The sequence below is a fragment of the Molossus molossus genome, unplaced genomic scaffold (assembly GCF_014108415.1).
Source record: "Molossus molossus isolate mMolMol1 unplaced genomic scaffold, mMolMol1.p scaffold_m16_p_12, whole genome shotgun sequence".
In the NCBI taxonomy this organism is placed as follows: Eukaryota; Metazoa; Chordata; class Mammalia; order Chiroptera; family Molossidae; genus Molossus; species Molossus molossus.
In genome coordinates, this window is record NW_023425347.1 from 50,050,434 (window position 1) to 50,067,769 (window position 17,336).

The window sequence follows — 17,336 nt, forward strand, 5'->3', positions numbered from 1 at the left end:
GAGAAGTTCCAGGTTTCATTCTCTTCCACTGTCCCCCAAAGCTTACCTCATCCCCTTGCTGATCTGTATGATCAGACTCCAGTCTCTGCACTGGATCATAATGGAGCATTCACAGAGGTAAAAAGGGGAAGGAAAGTGGGGGGGAGGGGCTGATGGGCGGCAGCAGGTCCAGTCGCCCTCTCCCAGCTGGCCCTGGGGATAGATTCTGAACCTCAGCTTGACTGTCTTCACAGCAACCTTTAGAATGTGAGAAAGTTAGTATCTCTTGTGTTCAGTTTTTGTCCTTAACCAAAAATCCGAGACAGTGGAAAAACTGTCACTTAACAACCTATTAAATTTGTTTACTTGCTCCAAATTCTGGAAAATATCAGCAAAAACAAAACAAAACAAAACAAAAACACCCCCAGCAATTTTTAAGATAAACTCTGGAGGCTTTCCCTTTACACCCTCTGGGCTGGCTATCTGTCATTTGGCTTTCAGATTACTCCCAGCCTTCTGGAACCTCCTCTGTATCACAGGATGGCTAGAAACCTGCAAACTACATCTGTAAACAAAATAATCAATGTTTGCATCTGTAAACAAAATATCATAATCATTAAGTTTTTCTTCACAGTTGGAAAATTATCAAACCTCTTTGCCATAAGCAGTTCTGATTTTATTCTCAAAGGCCTCGTCTATTAAATATATATATACATATATACACACATATACATATATACACATACATATATATATCACACTCAGAGAATATGCTATATAAATATGCTTACCCAGAAAAACAAAAAATATTCACAAGTCAATTACTGACCTTCCCTTTAAAGCCTCTGGGCGGGCTCTCTGACATTTGGCTCTCAGCTTTATTCCCAGCCTTCTGGAACCTCCTCTGTAGCACAGGATGGTTGGGAGCCTGTAAACTACATCTCACAGACTTCCCTGGCAGCTGCTTTCTTGTGAGGTTCTGCCAGTGGGGGGCACTATTCAGGAATTGAAAGGCAGAAGGGAGAAAAAAAATCTGTGTGCTGCCTGGCTGGTGTTGCTCAGCGGTGGAGCATCGACCCATGCACCAAGAGGTTGCTGGTTTGATTTTGATTCCTTATTAGGACACTTGCCCAGGTTGTGGGCTAAATCCCCAGTGGAGGGGCATGTAAAAGGCGGCCAATCAATGTTTTCTCTCATCGATGTTTCTCTCTCTCTCTCCCTCTCCCTTCCTCTCTCTCTAAACTCAATGAAGAAAAAATAATTTTTTTATATGTGTGTGGATTTCTTCCTGCTCCTGGTGGTACACAGAAGCACCGGCCAAGGGCCCAGGCAGTGCAGGCGGCGGGGCCCTGCTCAAGCAGTGTGATTCCATGGCAGCAGCAGAGCCGTGCTCAGCAGCAGGGTACTGACGGGCTCTGCCTCCATCCAGCAGCGGCAGTTAAAGTCTCTGCAGCAGGAGATGGTGGGCTCCTGGGTGTCTGCAGCATCAGTGGGGGTGTGGGCACCTGCAAAGGGAGTGACAGTTGCAACACAGAAGAGCAGTAGTAGAATCTCAACAGGCTCCTCGAACAGCCATCCTAGATTCTGGGAGACCCCGTTTCCCCTGCTGCTCCTCCAGCCACACAGGGGGTAGGTGGGAAACTTCACCCTCCCCTCTTCACTCCTTCAGTCTTTCCAACGATTTTATAACTAATCCCTTATATTTTTCCAAGTTTTCCTGAATTAACACTTAATAATACACCTTTTAAAATCTCTCTTAATACTAATGAATCAAGAGAAAACAATAAAGATATATATTTTGTTAATTTTTTTTAATAAAAGTATGTGCATATTTGATAACTGCTACAAAAATCTTAGGATTTAAAAGCAATCCACAGAGGGCAGTACTACTAACTAAAGTAAAGGAAAAAAAACATTAAAAATGTACAGAAATTGGGTTAAACATAATGAATTAAACACACATTCAATCCTAAAATACCACCAACATAAGAGCTAAGGAATGAAAAAGTGTAACACTATAAGGACGAAGGTGACGGGAGGGGGGATGGGACAGCAGACAAGAGATAAAAGCACAGTTTTGAAAGATGGAAAGGATGTGGACGAGTGGAATCTGACTAGCACAGCTCAGAGAGCTGAACTGGAAGATTCAAGTAGCAAATCATCAAAAAGGCTCAGGAATATATAAAATAAATCAGAGATTTAAGTATCTTCACACTTACAAATGTTAACAAATCAACAGAAATTAAGAAAGCAGCGCTTTCTATATTCTAAGAGAAAGTTATTTCTAACCTAAATCCCTATCTTCAGTTATGCTTTAAGCAAATGCAAAAGTAGAATTAGAATATTCTCAGAATGGAAGATTTCCAAAGATTTTATCTTGTATGTAGGCTTTGTAAAAAAAAAAAAAAATTCTAGAAGGTGTGCTCTATCAAGACAAAGAAACAGACCAGACCACACAATAGGAAGACATAAAATCCAAGAAGCAATGAATTTAATGCAGGAAAGAGAGAAAACTATATAAAAAAAATTCCCTCCCTCCTAGGAAGGGAGAATGGGAGGGAGAGAAAAAAAGGGTGGAAAGGGGGAGGAGAGAAAGGGAGGAAGGAAAAAAGAACTTACATGTTCAAAGGCATAAACTTTATGGAAAACTGTGTTTACAGTTCTGTGAGACAGTTTGGGACTAAAATAGTCATAGGGACCTAGGACATAATAAAAACTTGTAAAGACGAGGAGAAGAGAAATGTAATCAAAGTACAGTACACATTTAAACTTACATATTGATGTATCAGAGAAGCATTATATAACTATAGTGGGAGAATAGGAGGAAAAATAGATGTATGCATTGAAATTAGGGTTGAGGAAAGCAGTATAAAAAAGATAATTCTAATTTTCCATTAAAGGAAGCTTATAGATAATGTCTAAAATTAAAAACAAAAATGCACATAATTAGCAATAAAGTATGGTATTAGAAATTGGGAAGCAAATGTCAGATTAAAGAGTTAGAAGAGACTGAATATAAATATTTATGTGAACAGAATGAGAAGAGGACAAGAGTTTGTTTCCATGTTTGTTTGTTTGTTTTATGCTTGCAGTACTGGTTAACTTTTAAATTTAAGCATAAGTATTACTTTGAGAAAGTATTTAATTTTTTAAAGTAAATAAAATAAAACATAAGGCAGTTTGGGTAATTTCTTTAAAATGTGGTACTCTAATCAATAATAAATTGGGCCCCGGTTTGGCTCAGTGGTTAGAGTGTCAGCCTGCAGACCAGAGAGTCCCGGGTTTGGTTCCTGCTAAGGGTATGTATCTTGGTTGTAGTTTGTCCCTAGCCCCAGTTGGGGTCGTGTGGGTGGCAACCAGTCCATGTGTCTTTCTCACATCGATGTTTCTCTCTCTTACTTCCCCACTCTCTTCCTCCTGCTCTATCTGAAGATAATTGCAAAAATGTCCTCGGGTGAGGATAAAAAAATTAAAAGATTAAAAAAATAACAACGTTTCTCTTCCCTCTCAATTCCAAGACGTTGGAGAAGGAGAGCAGACAGCAGAAAATGCCTGCGGGCATCACTTGACCCTGTAGAGGAGAGACTTGAACGGAGTGGGCTTGGCTCAGCGCCTCTCCTTTGCCCTTCACCCTGACTCCTGTCATGTCTTCATCACCAAATAAAGCTGAAATATTTTTTTTAAGTTAAAAAATAATAATAATAATAAGTTGGGCCTGGCTGATGTGGCTTAGTGAATTGAGCATTGTCCCATGGACTGTGAGATCCTGGTCCAATTCCCGGTCAGGGCCCATGCCAGGATTGCAGGTTCAGTCCCCAGTAGGGGCGTGCAGGAGGCAGCCAATTGAGTTTCTCATATTGATGTTTCTATCACCCTCTCCTTTCCCCTCCCTCTAAAGAAAAATCAATAAAAAACATATTTAAAAATAATAATAAATTGGGACATGAAAGTCAAGCTATATTTTCTTTAATGAAATTAAACATTAACTATTTAATATATTCCCTGCAATCTATTGCTAAGGCACTTTGTGATTTTCATAATATACAAAGAAGCATTTCAAACTAAATCAAAATTCTTTATAAATTTTTAATTGAATGAATGTCAAATTATTTTGGCTACTAAGGCATCCATTAGGTCCTGTTCCGATTATTATTACTATATACTGAATCATCCTAAAACATAGTGGCTTAAAGGAATGCTAATAATTTTATTACTATCTCTCTTAGTTCTGGGGTTCTTGCTAGGAATCTCTCGTGCAGTCACACCGAGACGAATAGGGAAGCTGAAGTTAATTTCCTAGGCTTCCTCACACATGCAGCAGTTGAGGCTGGCTATTTTCTGGGACCGCAAATGAGGCTGTCAGATGAATAGTTATTTGTCGTCTGTCCATGTGGTCTGGCTTCCTCACAGCACAGCAGTTGGATTTTAAGAGTGAGCATTCCACGTGGACAAGGGGGAAGCTTTACCACCTTTTGTGATGTAGCCTCAGAAATTACATAGTATTACTGCTTCCATAGTCACAACCACCCTCAAAATCCAAAGGAAGGGGAAATAGATCCCCACTTCTCAATAGGAGGAGTGTCAATGTCACAGTGTAAGAAAAGCATGTGGGACAGGGGGTCTTTTTGCAGCTATTTTGAAATATACAATCTCCCATAGTTCTCTTTGTTCTAATGTTGAAAAATCTACATTCACATAAGGTTGAAAACCGGTAAAGTAACTATCTCCTAAAGATGACAGGCTTAGACCAGCGGTTTCAAACCGGGATATATGCACTTCAGAGGCACGAATACTTTTAAGGAAGTAATTTCCAGATTTTAAACTTCAGGTGCACTTTTTCCAAAATTTGTCTGCCTGAGAATATTCACACCAGTTGGTCATTTTAAAAAAGAGAGGTATGCCTATAATCCATGTTACCATCTTACTATGATACCTTGACCCTGAGTGTAAAAAATCTCCAGATCTCCAAACAATAGGACAATTCAAAATGTTGGTGTTGGTGTCGAGAAAGTAAATGACTAATAACTGAGTCATAAAATCTGGAATTGGTTTCGATACTTTGCCTTTAATGAAGTTGAAAAAAAATAACCTAATTAAGATGACAGCTGGTAGATCATTAAAAATAATTTTTAATGATAGATAACTATGTAATTTTGGCATATTACTTGGAAGGAATTCAAATCTTTGAGTGACATTGATAAAACAAAACTCTTTCCATTCTCATCTACTTATTTATGGGAATATGTTTTCTCAGCTCTTACATCCATAAAGCCAAAATAGAATAGATTGATGCTGAGCTTTGTCTCATTCTAGCAATAAATAATATACATCCACAGATACATACATTTATTAAACAAAAAATAGCACAACCATTGGAATAATGGAGACATTTATAATAAATGTTATATTTATGTTTATTATCTAAATGTGCAATTATTTATGTTGTTTAGATTAATTTTGTGTTAATAGTGTAATACAAATTCAATTCAGAAGAAATTTTAACACCTGGAGTCTAATGGTCACAAATTTTAAATTGTTTTTCAATGTACATGCATATTTTTATGGCAGGAAAAAGTGATCACTAAAAGACTTTTGGGCATAAAGAATATATTAAACTAGAATAAAATTCTATTGGAAAAGTGGTTTGGAAATAGGAGTTCAGGGAGAAAAAAAGATGAAGAGTTTTTTTATTGCTAAAATGAGTCTGTTTGCATATTTTAATATGGGTTATGGAGGGAATCAAATGGACACATTTCAAAGACTGATTAAATTTTTATGTCAATGTTCACAATTTCTGTGAACTATATATTTTACAACTATAGTTGACCTTTGAACCATATGGATTTCAACTGTGTCAGTCCACATATATGTGGATTTTTGTTCAAAAAATACTGTAAACGTATTTTTTTCTTCCTTATGGTTTTCTTAATAACAATTTACTTTAATGTGCTTTATTATATAAATGCAGCATCTAACATACAAAATAGTGTTAATTTTTGGTGGTTGTGTCAATAAGGCTTCTAGTCAATAGCAGGCTATTAAGTTTTGGGAGAGTCAAAAGAAGATTTTTTACTGTGAAAAAGGTCAGTGTCACTAACCCCCAAGTTCTTCAAGGGTCAACTCTAGTAAAACATATAATGAGAAAAATTAGAGGTTAAATTAAAAATTTGTGAGAAGAGATATAAACTTTTAAAATTTACTTAGGACCATTGATTTAAAATGCCGTCCCAAATAATATGAAATATTGGCTAATTGAACAGCAAATATTTTACATAAGAGCTATTTTTTTGTTAGCTGAAAGAGCTTTTAAATATTTTCATATCCTGTTCAACTATATAGTTGCTTTTAATATATATTACGTGTGCAACTGTGAGGCAATTTTGCAGCACAATAAAAGAAGAAAATTTTGTTTTATTTAACCTGACAGAAAATCAGTATGGTTGAATTTTATTATGGTGTCTAACACTAATTAATTAGAACTGAGATTTCTAGTTTTACCTAGGTTTTTTTTTTTTTTAATCTTATATGAAACAACATGCCTAGAATTAAAAATCTGAATTGTTACTTTTATGTGGAATACGGGAGTATATACAAATACAAAAATAAATATTTTTCTGTTTCTTTTTAATATTACTGGTAATATTTACTGAATATAGGACCTGGAAATGCAGATATGTACTCCTTTCTCTCTTTTCACTGCCTAGTGCCCACCAATAGCAAGCTGGTATACCCAGTCTCAACTAATCTTAATGATATTATGTGTCTCAGGGCACACTATGGTGCCTGGCACACTATAGATGCTCAGTATCTGTTTGTTGAATTATTGAATGAATGAAAGAACTGGGATTCTTCATATAATGAGTTGGCCAGTAAGCCTTTTATACTTTCAGAAATTTTCTATTGAAGTGCAAATTTACATTTGAGTTGTATCATTCAAACAGTGATTCCAAAAAATCAGCTCGTTAGTCTGATTGCATCACTGTCACTTGGAGTGGGTGTTACAAATTTAACTTCCTGTACCCCCACCCTATATTACTAAATTACATACTTGAGGGGTGCAAGGTCTGGGAATCTTCATTTTTAATAGGCTCCCCTGGTTATTGTCATACACAGAGCTGACAAGAAGCTGAAGAATCAATTTTGGAAAGAAGATAAACCAGGGCAGAGTCATTGAGAGAATGAGAAAGCAGGAGCTACAGATTCTCACGGGAAAACAGACATCTGGTCAGGGCACTACTTCTGGTGATGAAACAATGCCAAACATTTGTCACTGTGCTCAAGATTCAAATTTGAGGAAGAGAGTGACGGCTGGTCTACCTTGGTCATTTTGGTATCCATGATTAGTAGTTCTGTACACTGCATCCACTAGAGAAGAGGATTTTTCAGACACATAAATTAAAATGCTTCTAGAAATCAGTAAAGTTGTCTAGGCAGCCAAAGATCATTACAAATATAAGGCTGTACACAATGGAATGAGGTGCCTCGTAAAGCAGCATGACCTTGTCAAACACTAGGCTGTCACTCAATCTGAACACTATAGAAAGAATTCCCATAACAGCAGCAATTGGATAACCTTGAAAATTGTCTCCCATCTTGAGTCTGTGGCTCTATATAACTAATTGAGTTCCAAAATCATCCAATTCAGTTTTTAAAAATCAGTCCAACATTGTTTAGAATCCTTTAGAAAAACTAAATAATTAACTACATTTGTAACTTTTTTGCTGTCAAATATTTTAAATTGTCTAATGACAAAATATTAGGTAGTATCTATTGTTGGGAAGAATAATCAATAATCATCTGCTCAACTCTCTGCCCTTTTACCCAGTGTGACTGCTTCCACTTATCACGTGCCCACTCTTTCATAAAGAAAAACCTCAGTCATCTTACCCCTAGTATTGTCAAATGAGGAAATTGTTGAGGAAATTGTTTACTCTCAAATAACTTTTGCTCTTTTCATACCTTTATTTTTTGGCTGAAAAAAAAAATTTGGCCTAATATGTGGCTCTGCAAATCTAATGTCTTTTCATTCTTCTGACCTGTAAAATGTGAAGTTCAATTTGCCAATCCCTTTGGCTCACAGGAACCTCAGAGTCTTGAGTAAGAATTCCTACTCTTCCTCATCTTAATTAATAACTCATTTTCTCCAACTTGGTTCTTGTTGGCTGGATCATTCTCCAATCTCCATGAAGCAGGGAAGTTCAACTATGTTCATGAATCTGTGACATGGTTGAATATGGAGAGGCTCACTATTTAGCCAGGAAGTAAACATTGACAAAATATCCAAATAATTAAATAACTGCACACCCACATCATTTTAAAGAAATTTAAATGTATCTATGTTCCGCTTTTTTGACTCATGCCATTATTCTTTCAGTGATAGAATGGACATGGTATGCTGCTCTGTGAAGAATACCTCATTAACTTTCACAGTTCTTTGAATTTTACAGTGTTGCTAAAAATATCTTTTCACTAGAAGAACCTAGAAGAACAGCACTCAAGAGAGAGTTGTCTGTTCCATGACATTGATCTTAGTCAGTAGACTCCAATGCATGGTTGAACTGCATGTGCTAATAAATCAACAAACATTACATCTCACCTGCACTTCAGTCTTTCATCTGTGTACTGAGTGACTTACTGTTGAGCTAATACAAGTGTTGCCTTACTTCCGGTCAAGATGGCGGCGTAGGTAAACGCGATATCGCGTCCACACACAACCACATCAAAGTTACAAATAAACTACAGAACAACCATCATTCAAAACCGCCTTAAATCAAGCTGAATGGAAATCCTACAACTACAGAATTAAAGCAGCAGCCACATCGAGACCTGTAGGAGGGGCAGAGGCGTGATGGGCTGGTCCTACACCTACGTGTGGCGGATAAAAATCAGGAGGATACCTCGGCTGGGAAGATCCTCCCTGAGGACTGAGGGGTCCCCATCCCACACCAGATGCCCCGCTCAGGGTTCCAGTGCCAGAAATAGAAGTCCCCATAACTTCGGGCTGGAAAAACCAGTGGGAACTGAGGCTCAGGAAAGCTGATGGGGCTGGAGCCCCAGGCAGCTCCTTAAAGGGTCCGTGCACAGACTTATTGGACTCTCTCCCTCTAAGCTTGGAGGGGAGGCAGCTCGAGGGGCACCAGAGACATACAGGGAAGAACTGAGCTGTTTGGCACTGGAGCGAGGGCTGGAAAGGGGCTTTCTCCTGGACAAACGTGCTGTCAGAGGCCTTTGTTCCTTTAGTGAGCCCTTCCCTGGGGCGGCAGACAGAAGCCATATCCGGAACTCCAGCCACCTGGCTCACACTGGTAGCCCTGCCCTGGTGATTCCCTGAGGCCCTGCCCCACCCAACTTTCAGGCCCACCCAAGCTGTTACCACTTGCTTAACCATGGGATTGGCCTGTCTTGGATCCTGCTTCAGGTTTTCCTAAATTCTTTCAAACGAGCAGCATCTGGTCTCAGCAAGCCCCATACGTTGTGTTAAGTAATACATAGAAACAAACACAGGGAGGCAGTCAAAATGAGGAGACAAAGAAACAGGTCCCAAATGAAAGAACAGAACAAAACCCCAAGAAAAGAACTAAGCAAAATGGAGATAAGCAACCTAACAGATGCTAAGTTCAAAATACTGCTTATAAGGATGCTCAATGAAATTAGTGAGAACCTCAGTGAACTTAGTGAGGACCTCAAGAGCATAAAAAAGGACCAGTCAGAAATGATGGATGCACAGTCAGAAATGAAGGAGGCATTAACTGAAATAAAGAATAATTTACACAGATTCAATAGTAGAGTCCGTAAATCCAAGAAGCAAACCATCAATTTGGAAAATAAGAAAGCAAAAAACGCCCAATCGGAACAGCAAAAAGAAAAAAGAATCCAAAAAAATAAGGATAGTGTAAGAAGCCTCTGGGACAACTTCAAGTGAGCCAACATTCGTATCTTGGGGGTGCCAGAAGAAGAGCGAGAACAAGAAATCGAAAACCTGTTTGAAACAATAATGGCAGAAAACTTCCCTAACTTGGTGAAGGAAACAGACATACAAGTCCAGGAAGCACAAAGAGTCTCAAACAAGATGAACCCCAAGAGGCCCACACCAAGACACATCATCATCAAAATGCAAAAGGTTCAAGACAAAGAGAGAATCTTAAAAGCAGCAAGAAAGGCAGTTAGTTACCTACAAGGGAGTTCCCATAAGGCTGTCAGCTGATTTCTCAAAAGAAACTTTGCAGGCCAGAAGGGAGTGGCAAGAAATATTTAGAGTGATGAAAAGCAAGAACCTACAACCAAGATTACTCTATCCTGCAAAGCTGTCATTTAGAATCGATGGCCATATAAAGAGTTTCCCAGACAAGAAAATGTTAAAGGAGTTCATCACCACCAAACCGTTATTATATGAAATGTTGAAGGGTCTTTTTGAAGAAAAAGATAAAATGTATGAACAAACAAAATGTCAATGAATACATATCTATCGACAATGGAATCTACAAACAAAATGAACAGGCAGAACAGAAACATTCTCATAGATACAGAGAACATTTTGTTGGTTGCCAGATGGGAGGGGGGTTGGGGGAATGGGTGAAAAAGGTGAAGGATTAAGAAGTACAAATTCACTGATAGACTGACAAACCTCAAAGGGAAAGAGGTTGGGGGGTGGGAAGAAATAAGCCAAAGAACTTATATGCATAACCAATGGACATAGACAATAGTGTGGGAAAAGGCGGGAGGGGGGCGGGAGTGGGGAGGAGGGGGTCAATGGGGGAAAAAATGAGGAACATCTGTAATACATTCAACAGTAAAGATTTAAAAATAAAAAATAAAAATAAAATGAATAAAAAAAACAAGTGTTGCCTTCATCTCTTTGGTTTGTTTTGGATGATTTTCTTTAATATTTTTACCAATGACCAATCTCTTCAAAAATCCATACATTCTGATGATCTATATAACATATCCAGAAAAATAATTTTTTTTTCTCAAGAAAAACTTTACAGATGTAATAACTTACTTCTTAGACTATGAAAACCAACTTGTTGACAATATACTCAGGCTGTAGTTGACAGCTTTCATTGGTGCCAAAAGAAATAAAATGTAAAATAAGTCTTTAATAAAACTTTACTGGCTAGTCACTTGGACCCTACTCACACAGGAGGTGATACTGGTTAAAGCAAAAAAACAAAAAACAAAAAAACAAGACAAAAGGTAAATTGTACGCCATATGATTAACTCCTGAATATAGGCTGGTTTCAGGTACTAAATTAACCTGATTATTTTGAGAATCGTTGATGTTGTCTAGTGCTAAAGTATATGAACTCAATACATTATCTAATTTTCACCTGGAAAAAATATAGTTCCTACTTAAAATTTCAAGTTTTCTTTCTCTTCCCAATTCAGTTTTGGGAGACTGTGTAAGTCTAGAAATTTGTACATTTCACCTAGGTTGTCCAATGTGTTGGCGTATAATTGTTCATAGTATTTTCTAACAATCCTTTGTATTTCTGTGGTGTCAGTTGTTACATTTCCTCTTTTGTCTCTGTTTTTGTTTATTTGGGTCCTCTCTCTCTTTGTTTCTTGGTAAGTCTGGCTAAAGGTTCATCAATCTTGTTTACCTTTTCAAAAAACTAGCTCTTTATTTCATTGATCTTTTGAATTGTTTTTTTTTTTTTTTTTTTAGTCTCTATATCATTTATTTCAGCTCTGACCTTTACTATTTCTTTTCTTCTAGTTGCCCTGGATTTTTCTTCTTGTTTACTTTTTAGTTCTTTAAGTTGTAGGGTTAGATAGTCTATTAGAAAATTTTCTTATTTCTTAAGGTAGGCCTATAATGCTATGAACTTCCCTCTCAGGACTGCTTTTGCTGCATCCCATAGGTTTTGTTTTGTTGTATGTTCATTTTTATTGGTTTCCAGGAAGTTTTTAATTTCTTCCTTGATCTCCATGGTAACCCATTCATTGTTCAATAACATGCTATTTAGCCTCCATGTGTTTGAATGTTTTTGAGTGTTTTTATTGTAATTAATTTCTAGTTTCATGCCATTGTGATTTGAGAAGATGCTTGATATGATTTCAATCTTCTTGAACTTGTAGAGAATTAGTTTGTGTCCTAATATGTGGTCTATCTAGTACAAGTGAAGGCAGTTGAGTGCTTGCTGGTCCTGGAACGGCTATGCTTGCCATACCCTTGGAAATATCCACTTAAATAAAGAATTTATTGCAAAAATGGAAGAAGTCATAGCTTATGTCAATGACAGAACAAAATGTCTAGAGAGAAAGAAAGAATTAGTAATGGCAGTGAGCACACACGGAATAGCTCCTACTTTAATAGCTATTTGGACTTAGGCTTCTCAGAAGTCCCAGATCTGTCATTCTCCTAGCTACTATTACTCCTTACACCAAAGCCGTTAGCTCTGAATAACAGAAAACTTCTGTTGCTTTCTATGAACACTGAGTTCACTGAGAGAGGCAATTTATCCCACTACAGCCCTGGTTCTTTCTTGCCTGACAGATCCAACTTCTACTGAGAATGATATTCCATAGTGATGATTAGAAATGAGAGTTGGAGAAAAAGATCATCATCCATTCAAACTAAGAGTCTAGTAAGATAGTTAAATAAGGTAAATTATTTAATTTGAGTAGAAACAATTTTCCCATAACCAGAAATTTTCTCCCAAGCCTTCTAAGGGTGGTTAAGATTCTATCACTATGTCAGTCGCTTAAGCTCAAACAATGTGCTCACTTTTAATCACCCTTGCTACCACTATTCCCACAATTTACTAACTGACTGATCTCATTAGTTATAGGCATACACTACAGGAGTAATCTCTCTTGTCTCTTCCTTTTTAGCTCCTTTGTAAATACTCCGGTTTGTTTTAGCATTATTCTTTTGAAATCATTAAAATAGCATCCCAACTGGCTTCTGTCTTCAGATTGTTCTCTCACCCTAATCTATGCAAACTTACCATATTTATACACCAATTTCCAACTCAAAATCCTTCAGTGGCTCACTGGTGCATACACAATTAAGTTCGAACTTCCTAAGCTAAAACTTAAAAGTCTGAAAATACCAAATGTCAGAGAGGTTGTGGAGCAACAAGAACTCTTATGCTCTGCTGATGGAAGTGTATGGATAGGACTATTTTGAAAAGTTGATTCTTAGAATCTACTAAAGCTGAACAAGTGGATATCCTATAACTCCAAATTCCACACAAACAACAGTAAATTTGATAAACTGTGGTATATTCATACCTTAAAATATTTATAAAACAATGAAAATAAATGAACTATAGATATGTTCAACAGCATATATAAATCTCAACAACATTGAGTTAAAGAAGTTATACTGTCTAATGACATTTATATAGAATGCAAAAACAGACAGCAGTAATCTATGGTGTTAAAAGTCAGTGTAGTTTCCTTCAGGGAGAAATAAGGATGTAGTGTTTGAGAAAGGGCATGAGTAGGGCTTCTGATGTGTTGCTAATGTTCTAATTTGCAACCTGGGAGGTAGTTTCATGGGCAAGCTAACTTTGTAATAATATGAGATGTACACTTATGTACTGTGCACATTTCTTTACAACTTTTTAAAATGTAGGTTCTTACTTGGCTCTTAAGTTGGACCAGAATCTTTTCTCTACCTGATTTTTCAACCTTACCCTCTCTTAAACTGCCTCACTAAATGTTGTACTCCAACCATGTCTTATCCCATTTAGGATGCAATACAAATTATCAGAGACTAGGTGCCTAAAACAAACATGTTTCACAGTTATGGAGGCTGGGAAGTACAAGATTAAAGTGCCAACAGATCTAGTGTCTGGAGGACCCACTTGTTGGTTTGCAGACAGTCATCTTCTTGCTATGTTTTCACACAGTAGAGTGTAGAAAAAAAGGTAGCAACCTCTCTCATGTACTTTCTTAAAAGGGCACTAATACCATCATGAGGGTTCCATCCAAATGACCTAGTTACCTCCCAAAGTCCCCACCTCCAACTATAATCCCATTGGGTGTTAGGGTTTCAACATATAAATTTTGGGGAGATACAAATATGTAGTCCATAACAAACTATATTGGTTTAGTCACTCATTCCCAGAACAGGTTCTATTATTTTTTAAATTCTTATTCTTTTGCTCTTCTACTTTCTCACTGGGAATTATCTTGTACATCTTTTCATCTCAAAATCTTATGTTTTTCCAAGATCAAATATACCATTCTATGAAGCCTTTCCTGATTTCAGTAGATTTATCTTTCCCTCTCTGAGTTGCAACAATAACCTCCCTTGTGAACCTCTATGATTTGGACCTCTTTTATGAATTTGATCCTATAAATCCCTGTATTTCAGATATTTTAAATTTTCTGTTATCAATGGAGAACAAGGAACTTGACCTTATGTGTCTTGGAATTCCTTGCATTACTTCACACACTGCCAGTCTGTGTTGCCAGGTGAATAACTGGATAAGCATGTGACTGAGTGAACAAACAAAAAACCATTGAATCAGTTCCCTATAAAACATCTATAATCCTCCAAGAGGACGCCATGGATCAAGTTTTATCCCAGCCTAGGAGTACAGGTAAGTCTCCCAGTGTCCTCTTGTTTTATGGCAACAAACCAGTAGATGAATGAAAAAAAGTTATACAGTGTTTTGTATCTTATTGAGCCCCAAGATGAGAAATGAACAGACTAAAAGCCTGGAATTGGTAAATACTTACCAACCCAAGACAAAAGTGTGAAAAGGGAAGTTGTTTTTTCCCCAGCTTTCCTCTAATCCTCATGTCTTTGTCTTTATCTATTTGCCCAACAACATCCCACCTGTCTCTTTCCCCTCATCTCTTCCACTTTAGAGGTCAGTACTGATACAGTACCAACAAGATATGTGTGCATATCCAACAGCGTGTGTGTGCGTGCGCGTGCGCATGCACTTTAGAGAGATATTATAAGGAATTGGCTCGTGTGATTATGCAGGCTGACAAGTCCCAATGTCTGCAGTTGGAATGTCCAGAGTCAAAAAAAGACATTTTGGGGGAAGGTGTAGTTCGGCCCCACCACTGGATAGCCCAGAATTTAACAGGGTTTCCCATACTGAACTGTTCTGCAGGTGCTGGGCAATCAGGAAGCAACTCTGTTGGAGAGCAGGTGGTGAGCAGACAACCAGCAACTGGTAGCAGGTAGAAACCTGGGCATTATGCAAAGCATGCAGGGCTTTCAGAGGAAACAGAAAGTGGCTTGATGAACACTGTCTGTGATACAGGCAGGTTGCACAGGGACCTACAAAGGGAAATGAGGCCTTGGTGCAGAGAGGAAGCCTTTGGAATGCTTATTTCTATATCAAGTATGCAGCAGAAAGGTTATTGCCAGGCTGCAAGGCTGCTGAAGGATCACATTTCAGGCACATGGCAGGGCAGAGCTTCACCAGATGTCCTTACACCTACACTGCTGGTTCAGCAAGCAGCAGCTAAACAAGGCGGGAGAGTTCCTTCCTCCAGCAAAGGCCCTCCAGAGCCCTCCACTGAGAACACTTAACATAGGTCACACTAAAGAAGGAACACTAACAGAGACTGTTATCCTAGAACATATATAGAAGGGTGATTTTGGAGCTGAGAGGCAATAAATTGACAAGTGGCACACAGGCTGTGAGTATTGGTCATGAGAGCCAATAAATTCCCTTCTGGTTTTAGACATTTTCTACTGGATTTTCTGAATGTTGCCATTGAAAGATTGATAGGACCCTGCCCTCATATTGGCAGGGTTTTCATTGAGCATTGCATGGTTTTCTGCCAGACTTTCTGCTGCCATTTCCCATCTAAAATCTTTCTGCTCCGGTTTGTTTTGTTTTGTTTTGTTTTGTTTTGTTTAGTTAGAATCCTACTTATTGTCATTAATGTATGTTAACAGCCTATCAATAACATATTTTAATAAGAGCACTCAAAGAAATGAAAGTTTTAAAAGAAAAGGGTGATAGAGTGTTTCGATACCTTGACAAGTTGACAGATATTTAAGGGACACTGGCACTTTGAGTTTCCCTCAAATAATTATACTATGTCTATAATAATATAATACAGTCAAGTTTTTCCAGGCTCTCAAATCTGCGTGGTCATTCTAGAATTCCACAGTGGCAACAAAACATGGCCCAACAACAACAATTTATTTTCAGGAAGAAAAAAAAAGAAATCTAAATAAGCAATCATAATAGTTGTAGACTATTCAGGTAAAAAGACCATTGTTTTTTGTGCTTTAAAAAAAAAACAAAAAAACACAACAGAACTACCAGGGAGTGAAATGAAGAAAGTAAAAATTTACTCAATATTCTTGGTGATTAAAAGAATTACTTTATGTTGTTGATGCCAAGGAATTTATAAAAGTTCTTAATTAGATGGCATTGTCCCTTTGAAAAGTTTGTTTTTGAGACTAAGACTAATACATGCTTTTTTTTTTCATGTCCATAATTTCTCCCAAGCTCCTTAGTAATCTTGTCTATGTAATGATAAAGGTGGTCATTTTCATTTGTTTTTAAGTGTTTCTTAGTCCCAGGGCTTTATAACCACAAATTTTATTATTAAAATTTTTTTGTTTACCTCAAATGCTTTCTGTGCTGTTTGGAGAGAGTATCTAGGGGGAAATTCACATAAGCAGAGTAAACCCAATTTAACAGAAAACATGAAAAATTGTTGAAGTGTTTTATGTGCGCATGTGTTTGGCCCAAAGGAAGCATCGGCCTGGCTCTGGGAGTGAGAGGCAGTGAAAGATGCAGCATCTCTTCCTCGGCCTGCTTGTGTTAGATAAATGGATCATTTTATTGTCAGGTTGGTTGAGTCTGAATGTCAACATTATACAGGAAGGTCCCAAAGGTATGCAGCATGTAGAGTGCTATTTCAGTTTCCTTCACTTAATGCTATTAAATGAGCTCACGGTCTGTAAGATAAAAGTTAGATAAATTGAAGGCCAATAAATACATAGTGTTACACAGTAGTTTAAGTTCAAACTCATAAACACATGACTTTATGTGTGTTTCTTCAGAAAGACTGCATCTAAAACAACACTCTAACAGATGAAATTTACCAGAGAAAACAAAATTTACCTGTGAATTGCTGTACTGATGGGTGGAGGTTGTTTTTCTTCTTTTCAATAACAATAGCACAACGGTCACCTTAGAATGTGTGAAAACTCTAAGCCCTAACAATGGATGGTATATTTAATTCGAATATCAAAACATATTACATGTTCATTTAGAAAATGTTGGCTGTGTTACATATAAGGAACATTCATACATTCATGCCACAAAAATGTATTCTATATCGTGTACCAGGGAAGCATGGTTCCTGCCTTCATAAATCTGTCTAGCACAGGAGAAAGTTTTGTTGCTCTAAACATCTAT